We start from the raw sequence: 14,483 nt of genomic DNA on the forward strand, positions 1-14,483 counted from the left end.
CCATGAATTTCAAATAGCGCTCCATTTTCAAATGCACCATTTCAATCCTAATCAGCCAGTGGAAAGCAGCCATGGGGGTTAAACTTCACAAGCATACTGAACGCTCAGAGGAGACTGCGAGCAAGCTTTTCGCTCATAAAATTGGCCCTTCTGAGTACAGAGGGAGTACAAGCAAATCTGTCTTTACAGGCCCAGCATTTGAAATGAACTGAAGGGAAGCTTGCAAGCATTTGATTGTCAGTGACTTGGGCAAAGCCTGGATTTCCAACAGCTGCTGAGCTGCGGCATCATCTGTACTGAACAAGGCAGGCGTTTCTCAAAGTACTACTGCACTGGAAATGAATGGACACACTTAACTGCTAGAGCTAGAGAAACATCTGGAGAACCAGGGCCTTGCCTGCTTGAGGCTTCCTTGGAAATCAGAATCTACGACAATTCCACAGAGCCCACAAATCCCAAAGAGCTGTCCCAGATAAATCCCAAGAGGCAAAACTGTAGGTGGACTTTGTCATGAGGTTACTATAGAAAAGAACAGTTTTCCAGCATCCAATTTCTAAATAAACAGGCCTGTGAAAGTACACATATAAACATACGATTAAGTCTCTGTTTTTTATTTTTCCATTTGGAGGGTAAAAATGTCAGACGGACATACAGAGTTAAATTCGTATTTTTAAAATAAATCCTGCCTCATCGACAAATCAGTAATACTCACTTGTTGATCTTAAATACCTCTCCTTGGTACAAAAACATCAAACTTTGTACCCAAACCCGCAAGTATGGTGGCTGGATTGTAGTCTATGGTGCCCTCTGCTGGGAAGGAATCAATCTGGTGTCTCCTAATTCTTACAATTGTCAACTCTTAAAGAAATCTAGATTCATGCACGTAGCTCTGTCTTATCATTTGAAACATTTCCAGGAAATATAAAGCCAGCATTTCTTTCTTCTTTTTTTAATACTCTTTCTTTAGGTCGATTTGTCCAGAATTTGAGACTTGCATGATTTTCGAGATGCTTTTTTTTAACCCATTGAAAGAAGTCCTATAACACTAGGTTCTGTAAGTTTTAGAAATAGTATTTGATAACTTAGTCTTGTAACTTGTTTGGTGCTTTCACCAGATTGGAACTTCTAAATACTCTAAAACTTACCACCGATAAAGGAAATGCCCCTTTAAACTGAACCATTGGAAATAATGGCATAAAAACAAATAAATTAGTTAAACAAACACACACCTGCCCTACCATGGATGTCTGCAACCTCGATTTGAAGTACATTTGCCCATTTTCTCCAGTGATTGTAGGTTTGGCCTCTACGAGTAAATAACGCTGCTCTCTTTTAGTCATTCCCCTTTATAAAATGACACCTCTGAAACACAGCTGAAGAAAACATGCTCCTGTATGCCTCCTAGCTTAAGAAAAAATTACGTGCTTTCCAAAATCTTTGAAGCAGATTAGAAGGAATTCAGCAGAACATGACATCCTAAATTACCTCAGAAATGTAAACTATGTCTTTGAGAGTAAGACAATAATAAGGAAGTTGACCAAATACAGTTGAGAATATTTAAGTCAATAGTATGAAAACTGAGAAGTCCCTGGATGCTGCAAACGGTAAGAGCTCAACTATGAGCTGCAAAGGTTGGCAGTTAGAAAACATACAGAGGTGCCTCAGAAGACAAGCCTGGCGGTGTGCTTCTGAAAGGTCACAGCCTTGAAAACCCTATGGAGCAGTTCTACTCTGCACACATGGGGTTGCCATGAGTTGGAATTGACTTGGCAGCAACTAACAGCAAGAAGTATAAAAACTATTGTTTCCCCAAACAAAAGCTTTAATAAGAAAAAGCACTGGTTGAGAAAGAAATAGAAAGTTGTCTTTAGGGTCTGTAGAAATAACTTGAGGCTTAGAGAGGTAAAATAACTTGGGTAAGGTGTCATGGCGGACAGCCCGTTGTGGGATACAGAATCGGGTTTGATTTTAAAGCTTGAGCCCTTCCCACTTTACCCGGGTTTCCCTCGATGAGACAGAGGGCTGGGCCATATTTGAACAGGCAGGTGTGCATGAGAGCCACCCAAGGACTTGAGTATAATATAAATCCCTGTATGTTAGGAAGAATAGGCTAATTATATAGTCATGAGAATCCGGTCTCCAAAATGCATGATTAGTGTAATTCATTTAATAAATTAGTCTTCTGGTTTTGTATCAGTTTATTTATTCACGCACACATTCAAAAATTATTTATTGGGGGACTTTCAGGTTCCTCTGGAATAACCGCAGCTGCCAAACTCCAAACTTCTACATTTAACCTCCAAAATCCATACACATCATCCAGTAGATAAAAAATAATAAGCTATAACCCATGCTTACAGCATCACACGGAGATACAAGATATCACAGCCTTCAATTTACATAAAAGGAACTCAAGAGCCACGCCAGGGGAAAGTATCAAACAGATACTCAACAGATAAGAGGAGAAGGTGGTGGGGAACTAGAAGCTTTGGGACAATATAACATCACCCTACAAACGAAGGGGTTTCTGCTCTGAGAGGGAAAATATTGAAAGTCTGAAACCTGAAAGATTACAGTACTGGTTACTGGGGCGTGGTAGCCAGTCTCAAAGATGGCTTCCAAGGCTCTCTGCCTCTTGGTATTTACACCCTGTTGAAGACCTTGTCCACGTTGTATCTAGGTAGGTCTGTGTGAAAACTAGAATACAGCAGAAGTGATGGCATGTGACATCTGCAGCCAACTCATAAAAGATACTGTGTTTTCTGTCTCTCTCTATGATCATTCATTCTGGGGGAAACCCTCTGCCATGTTGTAAGGATGGTCAAGCAGCCCTTTAAATAGGCTCACACAGGGAAGAATTGCGGTCTCTGGTCACAGCCACATGAGTGAGATTGGGAAAGAATCCTCCAGCCCCAGTCAAAGCCTCAGGTGACCGCAGCCCTGGCCGATACCTTGAGTGCCCCTTTATAAAAGGCCCTGAGCCAGAACCACCCAGCCAAGCTACTCTCAAATTCCTGACCTGTAAGAACAGTGAGATAATAAATGTTTGTTGTTTTAAACCACTAATTTTGGGGTGAATTGTTATGCAGTAATAAATAACTAATATACATCATGGATTAAATGGAACGGATTTGAAAGTGCCCGAGACCAAAGGTGTCAGTCTTGTGAAAGCCCTGCTTATGGAAGAAATGGAGCTGTCCTGGTAGGAAAAGACCTCCCTTGGAGGCTTGGTGGGAAAGAGAAAGAAGGAATCAAGTTCAGAAATCAAGGGTCTTACAGAAACAAAGGAGAATTAGAGAATCAGAATACACAGCCCTCCCCCCACCTCACAAAGACTCCACTAAATAGCCTATGTATTACTATGCCAACCAGAAACCGTATTCTTGAAGTAAAAAAGCTAATAAGTCACCTAAAACCCTGAATCTTCTCTATAGAAACATGCCATCGTCAGCCTTAGAAAATTTAAGCTATTTAGAAATAAACAGAAAATGGTTTCTTGCCTCGCATGTAAACAGCTTAGAAGTTATCGCTTCCATCCTTGCAACAAGAAAATGCTGAAACAATCAGAAAAGCAACAACTCTCCTTAGATACATCAGAGAATTTAGGCCAGAGGGTACACCACCACTTCCAAAACTAGAAATACAAGAGTAATGCAGAGAATCACCACTTACCAGGAGATGAAACAGTTCACAGCTGGACCCAGCGTTGGGGAGGAACACTGAAAGGGAAATCGATTAATTGCTGGAGACTGAGCGTGGACTAACTTGAGAGAGAAAAACTCCTGGAGGCCCAGACTTAGGGCAGCTCACACTGTGAGGTTTACCTCCAGGAGCTCCATCAAGTTCAACCGTGGATCTCAGAGAAAAATCCTCTCATGCTTCCAACAAGAGGAGGGGAAAAATACCCATTCTGAAATAATGCTCTGTTCTCCTTAACAGTGGTTTACCCATAAAGGAAACTACCAGAGCCTACCCAATGTGGAAGGAGGCAAACAGCCCTTGTGGTGCAGTAGTTAAGTGCTCAGCTGCTAACTGAAGGTCGTGGTTCCAACCTACCAGCCACTCCACGGGAGAAACATGTGGTAGTCTGCTTCCACAACAACTTACAGCCTTGGAAACCCTGTGGAGCCGTTCTGCTCTCGCTATGAGTCAGACTCCAGGGCAACGGACGTTGGGAGCCAGCATGGGTGGTATCAGCCTAACCAAGGTGGAATTACTCAACTCCCTCCTTCTTCTTTTGACTGGGGGAATGAAAATGTCCATCAATAGTCCCTTCTAGCCTTCCGCACTGCTGTTGTTAGTTGCCCCTCAGCCAATTCCAACTCATGGCGACCCCATGTGTGCAGAGTAGAACTACTCCATAGGATTTTCAAGGCTGCGCCCTTTCAGAAGCAGATCACCAGGCCTGTCCCGAGTCACCTCTGGGAAGGTCTGAACCACCACCACCTCGGCTAGTAGTCAGTACTTAACCATTTGTGCCACCCAGGGAGGAAACACCCAACTCTAACCTTCCTGTTTCACCTCAGTAGTGAAATAAATAAATAGAAAATGGTGGACAATAGTCATGGAAGAAGAAAACAGAACATGAGAATCAAAAGTTCTCAGCTAATGAAAACGTTCCTTGCAAGACCAACTGTAACACAGAGAAACCCTATAAAACAGCACTCTGATATGAATTAACTATCTTTAAATAAACATTTTCGGATATGAGAGAACATCTTAAATCAAACATAAACTCAGAACAGTAACGGAGAAAAGCAGGAAGATGTGAAATTAGAGTTGAGCAATCTCAGGAAATAAAGAAAAAGACAAAATCATCTATGAAATACAGATTACATTGCAAGTAACCTGGAGAGTATAGTACGGACTAAACATATCAAGTACATTAAACAGAGGACTGAAAACAGCCAAGAGAATAAAAAAGAAAGGAACATAAGGAAGGCAATACAGAAGACAGGAAGAGGATCCAGAGAAGACAAAACAGTGACACACACTAATATTTAAAACAATAATCAAAGAAAACTTTCCAGAAATAAAAGATCTCAATGTACATATTGAAAGGAGCCATCATAGACCAGAGGAGTCGACCTTGAGAAATATTTTTAGACTTGAAAAGCTATTAAGAAAAAAAAAAAAAAGAAACCACTGCCATCAAGTGGATCCCAACTCAGCAATTCCAACTCACAGCAACCCTATAGGACAAAGTAGAACTGCCCTATCGGGCTTCCATGGCCGTAAATCTTTATGGAAGCAGACTGCCACATCTTTCTCCACTGGAGTGGCTGGTGGGTTCAAACTGCTGACCTTTCAGTTAGCAGGTGAGCACTTTAACCATGTGCCACCAGGGTTCCTTTTTAAAGCTATAGTGGAATAAAAAGATCTCTGTTTCTGCAGGAAAAAAGAGCATGTCCTCTCTGAAACTCATAAAATCAGGCCCTTGACAGCAACGAGCAAACTAAAATAATAGTGTAATAATTTCAAGAAACTCAAGAAAAGGACGTATGACTCAGGATTTTTATCCAGACAAACTGTCATTCAAGTATCGAGATTTGAGACAAACAGACTTAAACAAGCAGGAACTTGGGGAGTACTTTACTCCTGAGCCATGCCTGGGTCATCTACTAAAGGAAGAGCTTCATCTCACCAAGAAATGACTAGGGGAATCTGGGGAGAAGGCTAATGGTTAAGTACTGATTACACATATATATATGTGTATATGTGTGTGTGTGTATATATATTTAACACATATATAAAACAACATAAACATATACTTATATATTTATAGTCAATACTTACATATATAAAACATCATAAATGTATACATATATACATACTATATATGTATATATATGTACATTAGAAGCGAAGATGGCGAGACTTCGTCTTACACACTTTGGACATGTTATCAGGAGGACCAGTCCCTGGAGAAGGACATCATCCTTGGTAAAGCAGAGGGTCAGTGAAAAAGAGGAAGACGCTCAACAAGATGGATTGACACAGTGACTGCAACAATGCGTTCAAGTATACCAACGATTGTGAGAATGAGCAGGCCCGAGCAGTGTTTCGTTCTACTGTACACAGTGTCACTCTGAGGTTGGAAGCGACTCAATGGCACCTAACAACAACATACATGTACATATACATATATATACATACATAAAACAAACGGGTAGGAACAAGGATAGAGGAAGAGTACACAAATATTTTATGTTCTGATAAGTAGAAATAAAACATACTTTTAAGAAAGAAGACTAAAGGAGAAAATTGAATAAATGTGTTGATTACTGCATGAGTAACACTGGCAGCCAAAGGATATTATTTAAATTTTGTAAACCAAATAGCAGAATCCCATGAAATGAAAATAAATAATAAAGTGTTTATTTTCACCACCTACTAGATGGTGCCAACAGTTTATTGCTCTTGTTGTTATTGTTATTTTATTTGGTCAAATAGCATTTTGAAATAATAGAAATCAAATGTCTTTAAATAGGGCATATACTGTCCAATTCGCACTGGCTCAGCACTCCCTATAATTTCAGTCATTTGCATGATCTTCCTGGTTTCCAAAGTCATTTTAGTTGGGGAAGGGAACCTGTCTGGGGGAATATTCTGGGGATGGTATTCTATATTATGGTGCACAAAGTATATGTTGATTCTGCCCTCAAGAAGCTCACACATCTACCTCTAGCTGAGTAGCATTCCTGATCCTGGCAAACTTTTTTTTTTTAATTGTGCTTTAAGTGAAAGTTTACCGCTCAAGTTACTTTCTTGTACAAAACTTTATATACACATTGCTGTGTGACCCTAGTTACATTCCCCATACTGTGACAGCACATTCCTCCTTTCCACCTCGGATTTCCCGTGTCCATTCAACCATCTCCTGTCACTTTTTCCTTCTCATCTCGCCTCCAGACAGGAGACGCCCATTTAGTCTCATGTATCTACTTGAGATAAGAAGTATTCTCTTCACGAGTATCATTTTGTCTTATAGTTGATCCTGGTAAACTTTAAGACATTGATAAAATGAGTTTCTACCTCTGAAAGCCTGAGCGGTATATGTGAAGGATTTCACAGAATTCGCCAAAAAAGTTACTACTTCAACCAGTCAGCCTTCCCTGACAACGCCATACCCCACCATGCGGATTTCCACATTCATATTCCCTCAGTACTTCTAAGACCCTTTGATCATGGCAGATTGGAGGTATAACGTAATCTTAATTTATAAAAAGAGGTTTTTATACCATTTAATATGAAACCTGACTGAAATGAGAAGCAGCTTTGCAATGATTCCAAAAGAGAGTAACAAAATCTTGAAAAAGATTGTTTTAACAAACAATTACAGAGACTCTATTATGTAAAGAAGGAAGAGGACACAAGCCAAATAATTGCAGCAAACTCTAAGAGGTTAAACGGTCACGCACCAACTAGAGGAATAAGCAACACCTTTTGGGAGGAGGGTGCTAATTCTTACTGTCTGCTGCGAAGAAGCAGACTGAGTCTAAACAGGTCACTGAAAGGCATCTTGGAGGTCAGCATATCAGACTTCTCATGTATCCCACCTCCCTCTCATCCTCTCAGCCTGGCCTCTGATTTCAGAGGTGGTTCGAGCATAGTTCCATATGAAATTCAATTTATCCAGCTGTGCTAGCCACCCACCTCAAGTAGACAACACATCTTTTTGCTTCCTGCCCTGGAGCTTCTCTGCTTGGCAAGCCTAGAAGTACAGGGGAGTTGACACATCCTAGAGCAAACTTCTACCATTGGGTACCACAGCTGATACATATTTCTCCATGGAGGAAAATTCTGAAAGTTTGAGAGACTCCTCCCAAGGCCTGGTTGAATGGAGTTGCCCACACCATTTACCAACTCGATACCACACTTTTTCCTTTTATACACTCCCTGGTCCCCAATTCCTGGGATCATCTCCAAACAAACCACCTGCACACAAGACCTTGTTACAGACTCTGTTCTGGGTGTGGCGGGGGGTGGGGGGCAACTCAGGCTAAGACAGTTATCTAGCATAAAGTCCCAACATTTCTTTAAGTGGGAGAGAACTTCCTTTGCTTTACTCTGGCAGTGGTTGTCAGCTGCTGTCAAGTTGGCCCCCAACTCATGGCGACCCCTATGTGTTAGAGAGTAGAACTGCTCCATAGGGTTTTCTTGACTGTAATTTTTTCTGGAAGCAGATTGCTGCCAACCTTCATGTTCGCAGCCCATCGCAAGCTACCTGCACCACCAGGGCTCCTACTCTGGCAATAGCTCTGCCTAGAACCCTCAGGCTACGAATTGCTGCATTCTTAACTATCTGTCAGCAAAGGGGAATCTCATGTCTCTGAGACTCAACACATGAAATCCCCTCTTTATAGCACAGTGATTCTTACACAAGTATGCATAACAATTGTTTGTGGAACCTCATAAAAGCTCATCATCCTGCACCCCATCCCAAAAGTACGCTGTTAGAATCTCCTAAGGTTGTTACGATGTTCAGCCAGGATTGATAACTATTGAACTAGAGGAGCTCAATCTACTCTGCTGTCCTTGCCACCACCATTGACCTACTCATTCATAAATTCATTAATCTCCAACTATGTATGTATTGCATTGCGCAAGTCTGCTGCAAAAGACCTCTTTAAAGTGTTCAAAAGCAAAGATAGCACTCTGAGGACTAAAGTGCGCCTGACCCAAGCCATGGTATTTTCAATTGCCTCAAATGCATGTGAAAGCTGGACAATGAATAAGGAAGACGGAAAAGAATTAATGCCTTTGAATTATGGTGTTGGCAAAGAATACTGAATATACCACGCAATGCCAGATGAAAGAATTAAGTTTGGCTTGGAAGAAGTACAGCCAGAGTGCTCCTTGGAAGCAAGAATGGTGAAACTACATCTCATGTACTTTGGACATGTTATCAGCAGGGACAAGTCATCATGCTTGGTAAAGTAGAGGGTCAGTGAAAAAGAGGAAGACCCTCAACAAGATGGATTGACACAGTGGCTGCAACAATGGGCTCAACCATAGCAACGATTGTGAGGACAGCACAGGACCGGGCAGTGTTTCATTGTACTGTACACCGGCTCACTATGAGTTGGAACCAACTCCATGGCACCTAACAACAACAACAGATACCAGGTTTCAGGTCCCTGGATGACGCAAACGGTTTGCTCTTGGCTACTAACTGAAAGGTTGGCAGTTCAAATCCACCTAGTGGTGCTGCAGAAGAGAGGCCTAATGATCTGATTCCTTAAGATTACAGTGAAGAAAATCTTACAGAGCACAGATCTACTCTGAAGTACATGGGATCACTATAAGTCATAATAGACTTGATGGTAATGTGTTTGGTTTTTTGGTTTACAGACCAGGCTTTGTGCTAGAAACTAGGAATAAGACAATGAATAGAAACCCATTAGAGTCCTATACTTATCATGAATGTCACTATGGTCAGGAAGTGCTTACTGATGACTTCTACCACCATTAGCTTTAACATTCCATTTTCCCTGCCCTTAATTACGAGCCAAACCAAACTAGTTGCTGTGGAGTCAACTCTGATTCATGGCAACCCCAGGTGTGACAGAGTAGTACTCCATAGGGTTTTCAATAGCTGATTTTTCAGAAGTAGATCACCAGGGCTTTTTTCCAAGGTGCCTCTGGGTGACTTGAACCTCCAACCTTTCGGTTGGCAGTTAAGCATGTTAACCATTTGGCCCACCAAGGGACTCCTATGATTAGGAGAGTCATCCTTGATTCTGTCCTAGTAACCTGGACACACCGTGATATAAAACGAATCACACTGCACTAAAATGGTTTACAGTTCTGTTTCTTTATTCCACTCTGAGACCATCAAGTGCAGGAATTTTAGTCATCTTGTGATTTAGTTAATAATGTTGGAAGGAGGGAAAGAAGAAATGAAAGAAAGAAGGAAGGGAGGAAAGGGGGGATGGAGGGAGGAAATGAGGAAGGGAAGGAGGGAGGGAGGAAGGAAGGAAGTTTGAGGAAAGCACATATGGTTGAACTATCCATATATTTCAGGATAAAGTATTTTTGGGGATCTATGCTGATGAACCATACTTGTTCCTGTTGAGTCGATTGTGACTCATGGTGACCCCATGTACTACAGAGTAGGGCTGCTCCATAGAGTCTTCTTGGCTGTAATCGTTACAGAAGCAGATTATCATGCCTTTCTTTCCGGGCACTACCGGCTGGGTTTGAACCGCTAGGGTTGCTGTGAGTCAGAATCGACTTGACAGCACGCAACAACATGATGATGACTGGTGGAAGGAAGGGAGGGAGGGAAGAAAAAAGGAAGGAAAACAGATAACTGATGTGAATTTTCCAGACATTATCCTTAACCCTGGCCCTCTGCAGCATGTTTTCATTCAAACAGAAAGACAGGAAAACAGGTACAGAATCATACATTCATGAGCGGAGCACCAACAATCTTGACTTGTAGTTAGTATCATTTACAATTTAAAGACAAGTAGCCAAACGTTCTGAGGTATTTTGCCTACAGTCGCTCTTACTACTAGTAAGTGGAAGATTTGAAGTAGGATTTGAACCCAGAGCTCCCAGCAAGAAAAAGGTCCAGAATTATTCTGAACTTGGATACATGACTGCTAGAGTATATGTGTGTATATGTGTGCTTACAGACTTTCTTTTCCACTGTAATGTCTCAAAGGCAGAAATATTTGTTTCATTTCCTATAAAAGAGGCAATGTTTAACGAAGTAACCATCAGGAGAGGCATAAATTCTTCAAGGGACTGTTCATCTGTTCCTTTTGATTTGGGCGCTGAAGGTCTCTATAGTCCTGCTAGAAATTTGCCATCAAGGTTATTCTCCCAGTTCTTGTGAATAACTTTGAAATTTAAATTTCCCCATCATCTTCCAGAATGAAGGCTGAGGTTAAAAAAGACAAATTTCATGTATTCTCTTTTCCCCACGGCCTTTGGTGTCTCCTTTTCGTCACCATTATCCTTCCACTTGCCTGTGATACATCTGAAAAATGTTTTACTTGTCTCTTCAGATGGCTCTTCCATTTCTCAGTTCTTTACATTTCTAAAGCTGCATCCTCCCTGTGGAATTCATGCCAAATATAATTGTCCTGCACTGTTTGGGAATGGCTTAGATTTGTTTCACAGGTTGTTTCTTTTGCCTTCATAAGTACAGACACTTATTAGCTGGCCACAAATTTCTTTCTCCCCTCGGTGGGTTGCATTTCATTGCTCATTAATGTGTAAATCATAGATTTCTCTAATTACATGCCATTGCCTTTTTCCTTCTGCTCAGAGCTTGAAAATAAGGGTTAGGACTCTGATAGAAACATCTAAAATGGTTTCTTCACACACATTTGGGCATGCTACTGGGACAGAGTAAATTTAGCCCCTGTGCGTGTGTGTGTGCGCGCGTGAGTGTGTGTGTGTGTGTGCGCGCGCGAGTGTGTGTGTGTGTTTGCGCGCACGCGCGTGCCTGTGTGTGTGTACCTTTGTGTGTGTTTGGCTGCTCTGTTTGTTCAGTTTGTCTCTCATTCTGAGATTAAGAACCTTAAGGAAAATCCTGAGAGGTAGGAGATGTGGGTTCCACTCAAAGTCCAGTAACTGAACATTTACCAAAGGGCCAGCCAGGTGTGGAAGGAAAAAAGCCTGTCTCAAGAGCCTTAGCCTTGCAAACTCAAAACTATAAATTCAAATGAACTAATCAAATATTCAGTGAATACTACCGTAATTTTGTCATTTCTTATTAAGTTTATCTTTTAAAGGTCTCCTTGTCTAAGTCTGATATTGTTAGTCTTTGTGCTTCTAGTAAAAAGTCAGCAGTGTTTTTCACTTGATCATTAACTTATTTTATTTGAATTGACTGCTAGTAATAATTTAAACCAGTTTGTGTATGGAGAAACATTATACAAAGGGTTTTTTTTAATTTCTTCCAATGGACCCAAACCAAACCCACTGCTGACAAGTCAATTCTGACTCACAGTGACCCTATAGGACAGAGTAGAACTGCGCCATAGGGTTTCCAAGGCTGTAAATCTTTACAGAAGCAGACTGCCACATCTTTCTCCCGTGGAACGGCTGGCTGGTGGGTTCAAACCACAAACCTTTCAATTAGCAGCCGAGTGCCTGACCACTGTGCCACCAGGACTCCTCTTTCAATGAAACAGAACCCAAAATATATTGTGTCTTCCTATCCTTGTAACTCAAAGTATGGAGCCCTGGTGGCACAGTGGTTAATTGTTTGGCTGCTAACCAAAAGATCAGCAGTCTGAATCCACCAGCTGCTCCCTAAAAACCCTATGGGGCAGTTCTACCCTGTCCTATAGGGTTACTATGAGTCGGAATTGACTTGATGGCAATGGGTTTGGTATCCTTGTAACTCAAAGTATAGCCCCCAGACCAGCGGCATTGGCATGAGTCTCTGGCTCTACCACAGAGCTACTGAATCATAATTTGCATTTTAACAGGATCTCCTGGCGATTCATGCTCACTTTAAAGTTTGAGAAGCACTGTTCATCATCATAGAACCCCAGCAATAATTTACCCTGAAATATATGGATAATTCAACCAAAAACCCCTTGTTGTTGAGTAGATTCCAACTCATGGCACCTCGTGTGTTGCATGATAGAACTGCTCCATGGTGTTTTCTTCATTTACTCTGTATGGAAGGAAATCGCCAGGCCTTTCTTCCAAAGCACTGCTGGGTGGGTTCGAACTATCAACCTTTAGGTTGGTAGTCAAGCACAAACCATTTGCATCACCAAGGTACCTAATTCAATCAAAGTATTATTGAAAAGAAAAAAAAAAAAAGACGGCTAGAGAGCATATGTGTAAGCTCAACCACAGAAAGAATACCAGTTTAAAATAGCAATTCTCAGCTGATTTGTTTTGTTCCTGTAAAGAGCCCCGCTTAATGATAGTCACCACATCATCGCATTCAGCTGTGTTTCAGTTGTTGAGCATTTCTGTTAGCTGGTGCTTATACAAAGGAGGCTTACAGGGTTGAGGAAGAAAACTCCACCACTCACGAGGGGGGCATCATCAGAACGAGCTCAGTTTCTCAAGGAATGAGGATGAAGCCAGGGAGAGATGGAAACTTTTACTCTCAAATATTTAGGGGTCTGGCTTACATTTTCTGTGTGTTTTACTAAGCGGGTAATGATTTTTTTCTCCCTCTTTTTAAAGTAAATGCCATTTGTAATCTTTTTCTCTCCTTTAAAAGTTGTTCTGAGCAGACAGTTTCCCATTCTAATTTTGCCTTTTTTGAATTGTGATGTTTTTGAGCAGACAGACTGATTTGGCAAAATCATTTGGATGAAATGGCAAAGGCTAAATGGATAACAATGTGTCTTCCTTATTTATTTTTCTTGTCCCTAAAATAAAATTAAAAAACAAAAACCAGAAACTGGCAGTCTTGGAAATGACTAGAAAATATTTATCAACACAATAAAAAATAAATAAAACTCTCTGCTCAGCACCCTGAGTAGTAATACATGCGTGAAATACACCAAGAGAAGAGGCATTACAATTCACTAAGTGTTCGGCCAGAGAGCAACAGATAGAAAGAAGCTCACATTTGAAACTTCTTAATCATTTTCCTCCCTTCTCCTTGTAGATAAGGAGTCTGGGTAGTGCAAGTGGTTTGCTATTGGCTGCTAACCTAAAGGTTGGCAGTTCGAACCCACCCAGCAGCTCCATGGAAGAAAGTCCTGGCAAACTGCTTTAGTAAAGATTACTGCAAAGAAAACCTTACGGAGCAGTTCTACTCTTTAACATATGGGGTCACTATGAGTTGGGGGCTGACTTGACAGCAGTTAGCAAGAACAACAACAATTTATAGACAGTTTTTTCTGGTCAAGGGAAGTAGGGGAAGGACAGTGGATTAAATAACCCAAGTAAATGTGGTAGAAGCATTTAATTGATGCTTCTGTTGTATCTTTCTCAAGTGACTTTATTCCAAACAGTCATTCTTGGATATCTACCTCTCTTTCTCATCTATCTGTCTCTCTATCTGCCTACTTGCCTATCCATCCATCCATCCTTCCAACCATCCATCCATCCATCATCTACCATTTATCCATTTAGATAGGGGCACTGTTAAACACATTTCGGTATAAAATACTTGTGGAATGATTTTATAACCAAGCTGAGTAAGTTTCTAATACAGTAGGGAAAATATGGATTTATGCCACATGGCTCTTCTCTTATTTCCTCACTTTGTTCTTCCCCAAGCCAATCATCCTTTATGGAAGGAGAGAGAGATAGAGAGAGGGACAGAGGGAGGGAGGAAGGAAGGAAGGGAGGAAGGAACGAAGGAAGGGAGGAAGGAAGGAAGGAGGGAGGGAGGAGGGAAGGAAGGAAGGATGGAAGGAGGAAAGGAATGACCACAAATTCTTTAATACCACTTCCATCAAAATATGGGATCTATATTCCTTTCCCCTGCATCTGGATGGGCTTGAGACTTGCTTGTAACCAATAGAATGCGTCAGAAGTGATGC

Source organism: Trichechus manatus, unplaced genomic scaffold (assembly GCF_000243295.1).
Source record: "Trichechus manatus latirostris isolate Lorelei unplaced genomic scaffold, TriManLat1.0 scaffold00049, whole genome shotgun sequence".
In the NCBI taxonomy this organism is placed as follows: Eukaryota; Metazoa; Chordata; class Mammalia; order Sirenia; family Trichechidae; genus Trichechus; species Trichechus manatus.